Genomic DNA, 16,036 nt, shown 5'->3' with positions numbered 1-16,036 from the left:
TAGCATTCCTTGGATGTGCATTGTTCCCCTCGTATGCGGAATATTCCCCAAGGGGTTGGGAACTTGATCACTTGGTACAGGCTGGAGGGGACTGCCTTCATGGGGTGTATCCATGGTCTACCTACGATGGCATTGTATGTCGTATCCTAGACCATGATGTGGAATGTGGTCTCTAGCATCACCCCGCTGGTGAGGACGGGGAGTGTGATCTCGCCCGAAGTCCATTCAACTGCATTGTTAAAACCGGTTAGTTTAAAGCAGCGCGACACTATCTTATCTTCGAGTTGCATCTGTACGAGGACTCGAGGATGAATAATGCACGCTCCACTTCCGTTGTCCACCATAATCCTCCTAACATCAGTATCAAGAATGCGTAAAATAATGACAATTGCATCATTGTGAGGGAAAGTCAAACCATCGGTATCTGACGCATCGAAGATGATACTCTCTTCGAGGTCGTCATACCGTTCATGGGTGATCGAACTCTTGAAGTTGTGAGTGGAGGTAAACTTGATGCCATTGATGGAGGTGTCGGCACTGCCTCCAATAATCATGTTGATAGTACGAGCGGGAGACGACGGCTTTGGCGGACCTGGGCGTTCTCGTCCCTTTGCTAAGGTGTTCCTGCCTTTGTCATTGAGCAACTCTTTTGAGGTGTACTTGTTGCAGCAGGGTCGCCACTTCTAACCTTAGAGCGTGGCAGTTTTCCATCTTGTGTCCTCGGTCTTGGGGGAACACACAGAAGGCGTCCAACTTCCTTATGCTTGGGTCAGACCTCATCTTTAGTGGCCACTTCACCTTCGGTCCGAGCTTCTCGAGTGCGTAGACCACATCTGTTGGTGACACACAAAAATTATGAGCGAATAGTAAGGGGACCATACCTCGGTCGTTTCTGTGGATGTCTGATCTTGTCCTAGAGGGGCTATCTTCGTAGCGGAAGCTGGGGATGGTGGTCTGACATAAGGTTGATGTCGATCTCTGCCCGATCGCGGCATCCGAGGGTCTCTCCTTGTGTTGTCCCTACGTTCCCTCTTGGGTTCGTATTGCGATGAGCCGTCAGGTTGGCCCATTGAGGTCTTATTCGACTGCTCTGACCTCAGCACAATAGGCATTATGGATCTCGTCCCAGGTGGCCGGTGATATTTCATCAATCGGCTTAGCAGCTTCCAGGTCGCCCCCGACCCTTCTCTGTTTAGCCCATTCTGGAAGGCTGCTATGGCCATTCCTTTAGAGATATTCGGTAAGGTCATCCTCACCCTATTGAACCGAGCCAAGAAGTCCCTCACTCCTTCCCCTAGGGATAGTCTAATGGCGAAGATGTCGTTTATTTACCCTGGTTTCGGCTTTCTTGGCCCTTGTATGCGCCGTTACGAACTCATCCGCCATTTCCTCGAATGTTTCTATGGAGTGGGCCGACAACTGCGAATACCACGTTAACGCCCCCCTTGTGAGGGTTTCGCCAATGTTTTTTAACAAGGTGGAGGACACATGTTCTTTAGTAAGGTCGTTGCCTTTTACTGCAGTGATGTAATGGGTCATATGGTCCTTTGGATCAGTAAGGTATGTGGGCATCTTGAAAGTTTTTGGTATGGCATGAAGAGCTACCTCCTCCCTATACGGCTATTCCACGAACCTACCGGCGTCTCTTTTTGGTATCATTTTGTGGGCTCCTATTATTTTGTCTACCCGTTCTTGATGCTCTTTCATATGTTCCTTGAGTGCCTTGTTCTCGTTCTCCATTTCCTCCATTCGTTTTAACATGGCGGCGAGAGCACTGTCACCTGCACTGTTAGTAGTTATATGGGTATTACCTGAAGCTGGGAGATTTAATTGATCATCCTGCCCACTCTTGTGTTGGGCCGCAAGGACCCTTGGGGTTTCCATGGTCGTGCACGTGATCTGTTTGTTCATCACGCTAGCCAAGGTATCCGTTAGCCAGGCTTTCGGGAGCTTTTTAATGGCAGGTGGTTCTCCTTCTTCCGCTGATGCGGAAGCCTCTTTGCTGTTTGGTTTGGTCATGCTACAGAAGGGTGTCGGTGACTTCCCTCGCTTGGGGGATGTCGTATGAGTTGTTTCTTCATCCTGAGTTTTGTACTCTTCGTCGATGGCACTCATTAGATTGAGCAGGATGTTGTCTACCGCTCTTGTTCCTTTTCCTTGGTCGACTTTTCCCTGGTTACTTACCATGGAATTCATGCAAAGAAAAAAAAAAACAGCTTTGTCGTATATTAGGTTAATAAGTTACAAAAGTTGTAGATCTGAATGAAAACTGATAGTTTGACTAAGAAATTCTCAGAGACGGCGCCAAACTGTATGACCTAAAAATTAGATCTTGATTTTTATACAATTAGATTTATAGAAAAATAGGGTTAATCATAGTCAATATCAATATTCAATGACAAATCCAACACTTTCAGGGTACCGTATAATATTAATTAAGACGATCTTGGAGCAATAAAAACTAATAAATGTAAAAGGTAGTAATAAATGATAATAAATAGCTTTTAGATAGTCAATAAGACAAAGATCACCCGATAAGGATGAAGTCTTTAGGTATGCTCTCTCACAATGATGGATGATGACAAGCAAATGTGTATTCCAATTCTTCTTGGATCGGGAGAGATGGGTAAAAGAAAAGAAGTGTAAAGTCAAGCTTTGTTTCTATTCAATAAAGCGAGAATCTTGCACAGAGAATGTTGATGATATTCTTTACAAAAGGTCTGATCCCCCTCTAGCCTACAACTCTTTCTATTTGTAAGAGCACATGTGCCACAAAACCCTAGATAACAACAAAAATGAATATCCCGTAGATAATTCTTTAGGGAATCTAAATACTAAAACTGGTCATCACTTCGTACCGAAGGCGAATGCTCGTCCTTATCTTTTGTTAAACCATCTCGACCTCGACAACGACCTATCTTCCTCACCTGACATCGATCTTTTGGGGTCAGGTTGACACGTCACAGCCTTCAAAGGCTTTATTGCCATTGACCGGGTCAAACACATAAAATGAAGTTCTTATACAGTAACAACCATCCAAACAAGCTGTAAAAGGAAGTGCCAGCTTTCACCAAATCATTACCCCGGACTCCATTTATGTCAAAATTAGCTTCCATGGTTAATTAGTTGGAATTGCACTAAAATTTCTTACACTTTTGTAGCAGTCTTCCTTACCTTTTTCTATTTCAATACTAGTTCTGAATACATTAGTCGTTGAAGCGGTTCTTTAACTGTATTTGATCGGGGGAAAATATATTTTAAAAAAAGGGTTAAAAAAATTATGAAATAAAGTAGTTCCAACAAGTAAATCAAAATAATAGAATATCAGATTTAATAAATTGTATCAACGGAGTTTACGGTTACATGCCCATGGTTAATTACAACCAGACAAGAATAAAGAATTTAAATTTTAACCCAAAAAAAAAAAGAATTTCAATTTTGGAATTATTGTAAGAATATCAATAGGGAAGGATGGTTTCGAAACAGTGGACGCCGTCCAATTCCAGTGCAAACCTCGGCCTCTTTTGCTGCTGTGGTCGCGAAGATGACCGCGCCGTCGCCTCTTCGCCCTTCTTCAGTCCACCGGTTGAAGAAGTTGACGGCGGAGAAGCCTCGTTCTTGCGATCGGATACAAGAGGCAAAAGCCCTTGTTCTTGTTCTTTCTTCTCAGTACTGGCCGGTGCCCAAGAGCGGTTCACCTTTTGGCCAAACATCTCAGCAGAGAGAGCATCAAAAGAACTGAATATTGACATCATCATGTTTGCTGTAATTTTTTCTTCTAATTCAGAAAAAACAAATAGCACGAGAAATTAAAGTACTTATTGCTTTGCTAAAACTTGTTTAAGAAGAAAAGAAACTGGAGAAGGAGGTCTATTTATAAGGGGGAGGAGGTTAAAATTTGGAAACCTTAAACATATGGAATCAAGTGGATTAAGGAGAAAAGTAGTTTCCCCTATTGTTTCCTAATTTATAATTCGTTGAATTGTTTCGCAAGTAACACTCTCCTCTCCTGTCAACACGTGTTACTCGATTTCTATTATTGCTAACATGATATTTATAATTTTCTTGTGGATTTAACTGGGAAGTTTGCCTAATTCCTAACTAAAATTTTCTTCTGTTTTTAGTTAACGTGACGTTATTTTATTTAATGATTTTTAAGGAAAAAAAAAATTTTAAAAAAAATTATGATCTTTAAATATGTTATGACATGTATAACTATAAAAGAATTTTATTAATAAGAAATTTAAAGTTAATTCACTTTTAGATATAAAGATATTTTATTATTATTTTTAAATAAACTGATAAGGCAATATTTATTGTTATATAAAATAGAACCGAGGGAGTAATTTTCTTTTCTATTTTGGACCAAAAGAGATTATAGTATTAACTAAAGGTTAATTTATTAGGGAAATACTATATAACTAGTAAATTTGTTCACGCTTTGCGCGGTTATAAAAGACGTCAGTGAATTTTTTTATAACAGTTCTGTAAATTTAAGTGGAATAGAAAATATATTTCATGTGTTTGCATATAAAAAAGTATTTTTAAATGTGTATGAAATTATCAAATATAATATTTTTATTACACAGTCAAACCTCTCTATAATTTGTTCCAAATTTTTTTGGTTGTTATAGCAAGGTGTTATTATATAGAATATATATTATAACACATAATATGAAAATTACTTCCAAAAGAAACTTGGTTAACTTCGATAAAGTATATTTTTTCATTATTAAATTTTCTTTCAGAAGAAGAAAAAAGAATTTTGATGAAGAGAGAGAACAAATTAGCGGAATAGTAATTATCCTCTTTTTTCTTCTATCCCTCCATGCCCCACACTCTCTCTCTATATATATATATATATGTATATACTATATAGTATATGTAACTGTCAACACGGTATTGATTCTTAAGGAATACTAATCTTCTAATACATTCAAACCTAAAAAAGAAGCATCACAGACTGCTTTGGCTTATATACTTTTGATAAATAAAGGAGACCTAGTAAATGATTTTGTATTCAAGGTACATTATTTCGTCTTAACTTTCATATATTTGTCCTAACAGGAATCCTAATATCTTTGCAATCTTTGAAAATTGAAGTGAAATTGCACCTCCTCTATATATCTTGTCCTCTTTCATTCTTGTTCTTCTAATTCTAGTATCAGGAACTATAGTTTGTGTGAACCAATATTAAAAGTATAAACTACCCAATTAAATTAATAAGATAATGACACAATTGACTCATTCTCATTGACACTAAATTTGAAACCCTAAGTTAGACAAAATTAAGGTCTATTTCTTCTCAAACATATACAAAATCAACCCAAATATTCCAAATTCACAAATTCGATTTTACTAAGACAATAAAATCACATTGTGGTTTTCTATTTTTCTTTAATGATAAAGTCACAAATTTATAAAACTGCAAAGCAACAAAAGTAATTCTCCTAACCCTAGTGGTTATCATCAGATTTAATAATAGTGAAATAAATAGATGCAAGTGCGTCATTTTATATATTTTTCTATCCACGAGCTCATGTCAGCATCCCTTATAATTCAAGTAACCACAATTAAAAACCAGAAGCTATAGTAATGGAGAGAAAAAAAATAAACTGAGTCCAACGACTTGAAAAAGAGTACATTTTTTCTGTTTTTACTAAAACAAATATTGAAAAGTGGAAGAGCAATTATTGATAATGTAAATAATACTACAACTCAACGGCATTGAGGAAAATGCAGGCATGTCCATTTGATGTTTCCTCCGTATCAGAAATCAATACCTTAATTCTACAAAAGAAGAAGAAAAGGATAAGCTATTAACAATCACAGAGATTATTATCTGAGATAATTTTTTTAAAAAAAAGTTGTGATGAAAATATTTTCCAAGTTTCTCTAGTAACTTCATGTTATTCGTCAAAAAGGTAGTACAAGAATAATATAACTCAATGACCAAAAAGGTATTGCTGAAAACACATGCAGGCATGGTAATCCATTTGATGTTTCCTCCATATCAGAACTCAATAGACAAAAGAAAGATAAACAGTTAACAATTTTCTCAGACAATTTATAAAAGAAAATTTTTATGATGCAAATATTACTTACAGATAGCCTAGATAAAAAGAAAAGAAAAGCAAATTAAAAGATTGGCTTAATGATACCAGTAATAGTCATTGCGTTTTGGTAGAAAGTATCAGGAAGACATAATTATCCTGCATAAACTCTATATGCATAACTTCTCTTGCGTTCCTGCATTGCACAATGCCAACACAAGATCCTGCTCAGCTATCCATGTTTCCAAGACGGATTATAACTTTATGAAGATGACATACAATCTGATCAATCAAATAATGAAATGAATCTGAGAAAACACAATAATGTGTCATAAATTTATACATTAAGCATTGGGGGTTATGAATAGGAAAGATACATGACAGTTATTGTAAACATAAATGTTGAACATGTAACGGTATATTAGTTTTATGAATAAACGGTGTGACTCTTCCTTACCCCACAATTATAACTCTTCAATGTTGTCACAACTCTTCAATACCTCCACATAAAAATAATAGACAAACAATTAAGGAAAGGGAAAAAGAAGCAAAGAATGAGGAAAAAGGAAAAAAAAAAAGAAAAAGAAAAAAGATAAATAGATTTTTTTTGGCCAAAAAGAGGTGTCAAATCATTTTGTCTATTCCCTCATTATATATATATATATATATATATATATATATATATATATATATATATATATATATAGATGCTAAGCGTGTCTTGTTTCCTATGGTTTGAGCATATGGATTAAGCGTTGTCTTTTTCTACTATTATTATACCCCGTTTTTTAGCATGTTAGTATTTAGTAATAATAATTCTCCATCCATTATATATTTCGTGTGGATAGGCGTTTGGACCAACTCCTATTGGTGGTGGGACTTTCTTTCGTAACAAAATCAAAGGATTGCTGACCTGGTCAATGAGTTGAAAAGTTGACTATTATTAAAATTCTATATGGGGTCTCGTAGTCAACCAAACTTCAAAGGTCAAACAGCAATTAATATTGACTTCGGCATAGGAGGTTAGAATCGGATACTTCGGCCTGGCCCGTTTGTTACTCTTTCCGTCTAATATTATGCGTTATGAATGAGATTTTGATTATTTTACCCTTGTTCATGTCTTAATATTTAACCTTTATTTATTAAATATTTTTTCAATTTATGTGTCATCTCTATTCATATTTTTACCAAATGTGAATGTAATTGATTTGCTTTATATAATATATGAAAAGACACCTAGGATAAAATTAACAAATCAGTAAAATTAACTCTTCTAACAGATATTGCATGAAATGGAATTCATCTTTCCTTCAAAATATTTTCAAACGAGTGATTTGAAAAATTTTCAACTAAAATTATTCTGGAGACAAAAAATTCAACTTGAAAGTTACTTTAGTTCCATTTGAAAATTTAACATTCCCAACCTAAAATTTCCTATAAAAAAGAATGCTTCTAAATTCTTGAAATGAACATGGATCCAACACAAAGTCATAAATTTCCGTTAATCCAGATAGATCTAAATATGTTTTCTGAACTTCATGTTGCTAATGGTGTTAGACCACAAATTTTCTTTATATATTCTTTCATTATCATGTACTCGAGTATAATTTTGGTTTGAATAGACTTCATAAAAAATTTCGGTATTTACAGTATTGATTGCATTAGTGTAAACATGACTAAAGTGTTTAAGATAACAAAGTTAACTTCTTGGTATTTAAATAAAATTATCCATAATTAAAGTGTTTGTAGTTTTTTAGGATAATTATTTCTAAGGGTAAAAAAGAAAAAATATAATTAATTTTGTCTTGAACTTCTAAAATGACAAATAATTTGAGACAATTATTTTTAGTGCAAGCTGAAACTTTCCTCTACAAGCTGAAACTACAAGCTGCGGTGCTTTAAATTAAGGACCAGAAATTTTCCTCTAAGTTAATTTTTGTTCAGCATTTTGGGTTAAAGACGAAGTAGATTGTTGACAAAAATTTAAAGGTTTTCCTAGTTAAAAGATACTTTTCCTGATTCTGTTGTTTGAATCCGTCTCGGTTCTCTAATTTCGCAAGGTAGTTAAACACAAGGTCCTATTTGTGTATTTTTAATAATAAAATTTATTCTCACTTATGTTTGCACCATACCAAATAAATACAAACATATGTCGTTCATATAAACATTAATCACTATAAACATATGTCTTTCGTATACAAATTAATCACTTAATCATTATTAAGTGATCATACGGTTTGTCACTTTAATTCTTAATTGTTTACGTTAAATTCCTTAGTTTAGTTTAAACTGTTGAAAAAATTAATAGTATCTCAAAGGGAATGTCCATTATTTTGATTTGGAAAAGCTTTTCTTCTATGAAATATTATTTTTCTATTTACTTATTATTTAGTAAATTATTTTACATTTAATATAGTCAAACTAAGCCGTTGGAGCAACACCTATATAAGCATAGTCTTTGGAGAGCTAAAGACGCATTTTTTCTGACACAACTTTCTGAATCAGCTTTTCCTCCTATATGCTGGGTTTCTTTCTTGAGATTTCTGCTAGTTATATTCTCAGTTTAATAACTGGTAGAACTTGTTGAATCATGAGGGATACGCCTAATTTTATTTATCACTGTGTGGGCGAAATATCCTTAAGGGCAGTCAATTTTTCCAACAATCTTAAGGATATTTCGCCCACATAAATAAAATTATATCCCCCAGGATTCAACAAACTCTTCTAGTACAAACTAGGAGCAGAAACAACAAAGATTGAATTAAAAAAAACAAGCACAAAAGAAAAAGGAGAAGAAAAGTTTTTTACTTTTTTCATCCACCACTCCAAGTAACACACACACACACACACACACACACACACATATATATATATATATATATATATATATATATATATATATATATATATATATATATATATATAATCCAAAGATTTTAACTTCAGATTGTAAGCAACGTTTTAAAAATTATTAAAAGCCATTCAAAGGCTATTCAAATGGGTGTTACAAAATAAAAGCCATTAAGGCTAATAAAATAGTCAGATTTGAGTTTGTCAAAAGATTAACTTAAGGAATCCAATAATAGCTAGTAAATGGTCAGATTCAATTTGTTAAGATTGAATTCAAGCTTATCAATCATGAGTTACAAATATTAAAGAAATATATTCAAAACAATTAGTGTAATAAAAGCACATTAACATAATTTTAAAAGAATGAACCTAGACATCAATTTGAATATTTCTTTTAGAGTTATCAAAATTATTTTTCTAATAATCCCCTACATAACTCAAAAAGAATATTAAGTAATACTGTGAAATAAAAAGTTTTGCTGGGTTTTCACAAATGAGCATAATGCGTTAAATCTGGTGTCTCTTGGACTCTAAACCAGACCTAGATAAAATAAGATTAAACTTACAAAACAATTAGTGAAATTTAGAACTTATATGAACCAAGAATTCTTTTGTAAGGTTAGTATCTTATCTATCACATTATACTTGCACATACTTTGTTGTTGTCTTATCTTAAGGATATTTCACCCGATTTAGGTGTTATTATGGAAAATATCAATTACAATGTTTCCGGCTGATATTCATATGGTGGATGCACAAACTATTCTAGTCATTGTTCTAATTCCACTCTGCGGTATATCGATGTTCAATATTGATAACTTGGTATGTTTTCTCTGAGTTATCTATAATTTTTGATAAAATGGTATTCATTTTTTTTGTTCTCTTTTAACTATATGAGATTTAGTTTTATATTGGTTACCACTCACCTATATAAAAAAATTATATATAATTTTAAAGTAACTAGAATCTTGATTGTATAGTATGTGGTGAAGTTTGTTTGCATTTTATCTGCTCAGTTGATACATATAAGATCGAAGAAAGTGACTCTCTTAAGTTTCTATTAATTTTATTTTTTGAAATGATGGAAAAGATCATGTTGTACTTTTGTTTCCATTAATTTTTAAAATGGTGAAAAAATTATGTTAAGTTGATCTAGTGAAAATGATATTAAGTTGTCTTATAATAGACATATATAAAGAAGAAAAATCATCAACATTGTTTATATTTCTCATCTTATAAGTATCATATCAACCGGATATATTCTACTTCTTTAAGAATATTTACCCATCTTTTAATTAAAATGCTACTTTCTTATTATTTGTTGAGGATGATATAGTTTGGGTATTTGTTCATAATCTTGTGAGATCTTAATATTTTTGCCTTACATTTATTCAAATATAGCATAACTAGTTTTATTTGAGTCATGAGAATATCAATTTGGTCCTCTAAATAAAGTCATTTAAAATGATTTATAAGTGACACATTAGTTACTCTACGGTACTATGAGATCTTGATTCCTTTTGTATGAAAAATAATTAATGTGAATAAACTACTACGATGATGTGATGTAGTCATAAATAATACATGAGATAAGACCTTCATATTCTTCTGAATCTAATAATGTAGCTAAATAAAAGAAAAATTTATGGGGTAAAACTATATAATTAGCTTGTTATTTATAAAGTAGAACTCTTTATAAGTTGTGAAAAGATTATCTCCTTTACCTGAATTTTTTTTAAATGTGAGGGACCGTGGTGTCCAGAATTATATAGCCTGATCCTAAGAAGGAAAAATGTGAGAAAAATTGCTTATTAATGTTATAATAAGCCTTACAAAATTGAGATTTTTTGTGGCAAAAAATTTGTATTGCAAGATCAAAAATATGTTGTATTTATGGCTTTGAAAAGTTATGTTGCTTCGGGTCTCTTAGTAATTTGAGTAAAAAATCAATGAATTATGATCCGTTTTCTATTGATTGTAGAAGTTAAAGTTGCTTCAATATTTAGAAACTTTTACTTTGGTACTTGACTATGGAAGATACAAAAAAAAATTATGTGTTGAAAAATATTTCAAAAGGCACTCGTATGGGAGTCAAGTTTTATTTCATTTAAGATGATTTTATGCCTTACTTGAGAAGTACTATGAGCTAGTATTTTGTATGTGAATTTTTCACTGTATTTGAAGGATACAGTGATGATATTGAATCTTTGATTCAGATGAGAAAGGCTTAATAGTGATTATGTGATCACTGTTTGGTGGGTGTTGTGGTATTAAAATTGCGTGAAAGTGAGGTTGATTAAACATCCTCTTGGTGAGTTAAAGCGACAATAATTATGCCGATGAATTGTGATTGCTAAGAAGGAATAACCATTGTAAGAAAATAAATCTTTCAATGGGAAGAGTAGACATTTTCTTAAAATATAATGTCATAAAGCAGTTGCTTAGATATGCGAATTTTTTATACATATTATGTGTAGTCAAAAGATGATTTGGCCGATCCTTTGACTTATAAGTGAAACATCAAGGGGTTGAAACTTTTGTCAATTTGAAATATATCAACAATGATGGTAACCCAACTTATGTGATTGGAGATCCCATGAAGTAGGTTCATATGGGTAATAACAAGTCATTAGTTGATAAAATATGCACTATTAAATTATGTCTCTTCCTATGGTGTGTGTATATAATGCAAGACTGCAAGGAATGTGAGGCTGAATTATTAAACTCTTAATCCAATAATCCATAACTTTTTATAGGTGGTGTATTGTGCTGCAAAATACACTTGATGGATGGATCTATATAAGTGTGGAGTGGGGCCGCTCCTATGAAATTTGTGGCAAAATTTCTAGAGCACTCATGAAAATCAAGCGCGTGCACGACCTATTAGCGCAAAACCGCGATAACAGCAGAAATTGTGGGGTGTAATATGATGAATAAGATCTCTAGCTTACGACAAGAATTTTTGGTTCATAGAAGTTATCAACTTCACCAATTATTCTGTAAGTTAAATCTTATTTTATCTATATCTAGTTCATAGTCTATGGGATACGAGATGGATTTTATTATACCCGAAATCCAGCAAAATATACCATCTTTATTTATTATTGTTCCTATTTTTTTATCTCTTTTGAGATATGTGGGGGATTGTTGAAAAAATTAATAGTATCTCAAAAGGGAATGCCCATTATTTTGATTTGGAAAAAATTTTTGTCACGACCCAAAAATCCCAACCGGTCATGATAGCGCCTATCTCGATACTAGGCAAGCTGATAATCTCAATAAAATATAATTTCTCTTAAGTTTGAAAATATAATATTTAAATATGTTACAAAATCCCACAAATACTGATACGAACACTCCCCAAAACCTGGTGTCACTGAGTACATGAGTATCTAATATGAATTCAAGTCTGAAAAATACGATCTATAATAGTCTAAGACCAAATACAGTAAACAAGGAGATAGAGAAAGAGAGACAAGGTCTGCGAAACACGGCAGCTACCTCTGAATCTCCGAAAAATCAACTGTGCGAGAAAATCAACACTCGCTATGTCCAAAAGTACCTGGATCTGCACACGAAGTGCAGAGTATAGTATGAGTACAATCAACTCAGCAAGTAATAATAATAAATAAGGAATTGAAGATAGTGACGAACTATACAGTTATAGTTCATTTTCAGTAATTCCAACAAAGAATAGACATGCTTTCAAATCCGGCAGTTTAAGTCAAATCAATTTATACGGTTCAAGTTCATGTAATCCGGATGTAAAATCTTTCAAAGAATTTTACAACAATGACAAATAGCAACTAAGTGCAACAACAAGTGAAAAGCAAGTACAACCTCTCAGGCAACAGTCACTCAACTCGTCACAACAGCTCAACCACTCGGCTCCCAACCCTCAGCACTCACACTCAATGGGTACCCGCGCTCACTGGGGTGTACAAACTTCGGAGGGGATCCTACAGCCCAAGCTTTATAATCTGCACGGCCAACTCACGTGCCATAGTATCATAATTTTGGATCCGCACGGCCAACTCACGTGCTATAGTATCAATATCTGGATCCGCATGGCCAACTCACGTGCTACACAGACAACTCACGTGCTATAATATCCCGCACGGACAACTCACGTGCTATAATATAATATCTCACAATCAGGCCCTCGGCCTCACTCAGTCACAAATCTCTCCAGTCTCTCGGGCCTTCAATAATCATGAAATCAGCCCAAACAATAATGATATGATGCATCAATAATGAACAATAGAGACTGAGATAAAATAAACAAGTAAACTGTGACTGAGTACAAAACAATAATTAAGTAGATAATTCAACATATACACGACCTCTGTGAGTCCCAACAGTACTAACATGTAGCCTAAACATGGTTTATAACATAATTTGCAGTCAAATCTCTATAACACAGAGAGAGAATATAGCTAACAACAAGTTATACAACTTTACAGTTTTACGGGACGGACCAAGTCATAATCCCCTCGGTGCACGCCCACACGCCCGTCACTTAACATGTGCGTCACCTCCAAAATAATTACATGATACAAAATTTTGGGGTTTCATACCCTCAGGACCAGATTTAAAACTGTTACTTACCTCAAATCATGAAATTCTTTATTCTGCAATGGCTTTTCCTCGTGAATTGGCCTCCAAACGCCTCGAATCTAGCCACAAATAATTCAATTCAGTCAATAAAATTTATTGAAATTAATTCCATAAGAAAATACTAATTTTTCATAAAAATCCGAAATTTAGCTCAAAACTCGCATGTGGGGCCCACGTCTCGGACAAAAATTATAAAATCCGAAAGCCCATTCAACCACGAGTCTAACCATACCAAAATTACTAAATTCCGATAATAATTCAGCCCTCAAATCCTCAAATTTATCCAAGAGGGTTTTCAAACTTTTTCAACTTAATTCACCAATTAAATGATAAAAATAACCATATATTCGGGTAATTTAATCAATATTGAGTTAAGAACACTTACCCCATTGTTTCCTCTAAAAATCTCCCAAAAATCGCCTCTTCCCGAGCTCCAAATCGTTAAAAATGAAAAATGTGACGAAGTCCCATTTTCTGAACTTAAACTTTCTGCCTAGACATTTGCTCTACGCGATCGCGGACAAACACACACGATCGCGATGCACAATTTTCCACTCCCCAAAAAAGACCCTACGCGATCACGGTTGTCTTCATGTGATCGTGATGCACAAGATCCTAGCTCTACGCGATCGCATCTCTCTTCACGCGATCACATAGAGTAAACGTGTGGCCCAGCTTCCTCTCAAGTTCCCCTATGCGAACGCGGCCTCTCCCACGCGTTCGCGTAGCACAGACTAGCCCAACCTACGCGATCGCGGTTGACCTCACGCGATCGCATAGAGTAAAATCAACACTGCCTCATCATGCCTACGCGATCGCGGATGGACCTATGCGATCGCGTATAAGGAAACCAGAAGAAGGCAGCAGCAGATATCAGCAATCTCACCAAGGCCAAAAATGATCTGTTAACCCCCAGAACTCACCCGAGCCCCCCGGGACCTCAACCAAACATATTATCAAGTCCTAAAACACCATACAAACTTAGTCGAACCCTCAAATCAACTCAAACAACGCTAAAATCACGAATCATACATAGATTCAAGCCTAATGATCTTTGAAACTTTTCATTTCTACAAACAACGCCGAAACCTATCAAATCACGTCCGATTGACCTCATATTTTGCACACAAGTCATAAATGACATAACGGAGGTATTTCAATATTCAGAATCGGATTCCGACCCCGATATCAAAAAATCAACCCCCTGGTCAAACTTTCCAAAAAAATCAACTTTCGCCATTTCAAGCATAATTCCACTACGGACCTCCAAGTAATTTTTCGGACACGCTCTTAAGTCCAAAATCACCATACAAAGCTATTGAAATCATCAAAATTCAAATCCGAGGTCGTTACACATAAGTCCACATCCGGTCACTTTTCTAACTTAAAATTTTTAATTATGAGGCCAACTGTCTCATTTCACTCCGAATTCTTTCCGGACCCAAACCAACTAACCCGGTAAGTCATAAAATAACTATAAAGCATAAATTAAGAAGTAAATGAGGGAACAGGGTTGTAATACTCAAAACGACCGGCCGGGTCATTACATTCTCCTTTTGTCCTCGAACGTGCCAAGAGTTGTTCCAAGCCATCAAATCACTATTCCATCTTACCACGTACGTACCCGGGGTTGATCCCATGTCACCCTATTCCACATAGGCCTGACAACACAATACAACTAGAAATCCTTAATTTAGCCTTAGTCCAAAAACCTTGGAATTCAATTCCCAACCTTCAGAATTTTTTTTCAAGACACGAATCTTACATTTACACACTGTATGAGTCTAAACAAGCTGCATCGAGCTATAACTATAATCACAGATATAATCACCCAGCATATTACACAACTCGCCCGCTCGTAGCATCATTCCTGATCACGGTGACTACTCCAAACCAACCAAGTACTAGTATAAAACCTCGCAGTCAACAGAACCTCATTCTGCAACCTTCGTACACTGCCAATGATGAAAGAAACAATCAAAAACTCATAACCACTCATTAGATCAACTAGCCATGGAGCTCTCTCGCCCTAACCAAAACCATAACACTCTTGAATCTACCATAATCAAGCCTGATGGTACCCATTCTAGGTCCAATGACCTTATATTATTCAACACAACTATCCCACAGATACGCCACATCAATATAACTCATGCCACCACTGCACAATCCGTGTACCCAAATATGGGAGATGTATTAAGGAAGAGAACCATATTGCAAGTTCAACAAGCACCACCACAACCACAATGCCTCAAATTTTATGAAGAGGATAACCGTAGGCGCATGTACACAATTCCTCAAATACGTTGCTCATGTAATTTTTATCGTAGAGGAAGGAAAGCAATGAAATCCGATAAAATATCAAAGAAATAAAATTCCCACACACGGCACGGACAACTCACGTGCCAATAGTATGAATCACCTAGCATGGTCACAGGCCTCCAGTCCCCGCATATCATACAGGAGCAATTAAACAAGTACACTTGTATATGATAATGAAATAAGATTTGCATGCT

The 16,036-nt window shown here is 34.8% G+C and overlaps 1 long non-coding RNA gene across 1 annotated transcript; it reads right to left on the bottom strand.

The window, feature by feature from the left end:
• Nucleotides 1-5,494: 5,494 nt before the first annotated feature.
• Nucleotides 5,495-6,502, bottom strand: LOC104092706 (uncharacterized). The gene is made up of 2 exons (XR_004506117.2): nt 6,162-6,502; nt 5,495-5,790 (listed from the first exon to the last, which is right to left on the bottom strand). It is a non-coding gene; the product is annotated as an uncharacterized lncRNA (long non-coding RNA).
• Nucleotides 6,503-16,036: the final 9,534 nt, after the last annotated feature.

The sequence above is a fragment of the Nicotiana tomentosiformis genome, chromosome 3, assembly GCF_000390325.3.
Source record: "Nicotiana tomentosiformis chromosome 3, ASM39032v3, whole genome shotgun sequence".
In the NCBI taxonomy this organism is placed as follows: domain Eukaryota; kingdom Viridiplantae; phylum Streptophyta; class Magnoliopsida; order Solanales; family Solanaceae; genus Nicotiana; species Nicotiana tomentosiformis.
Note: the sequence above shows the minus strand (reverse complement) of the source record. Positions and strands in the feature narration are given on the sequence as shown.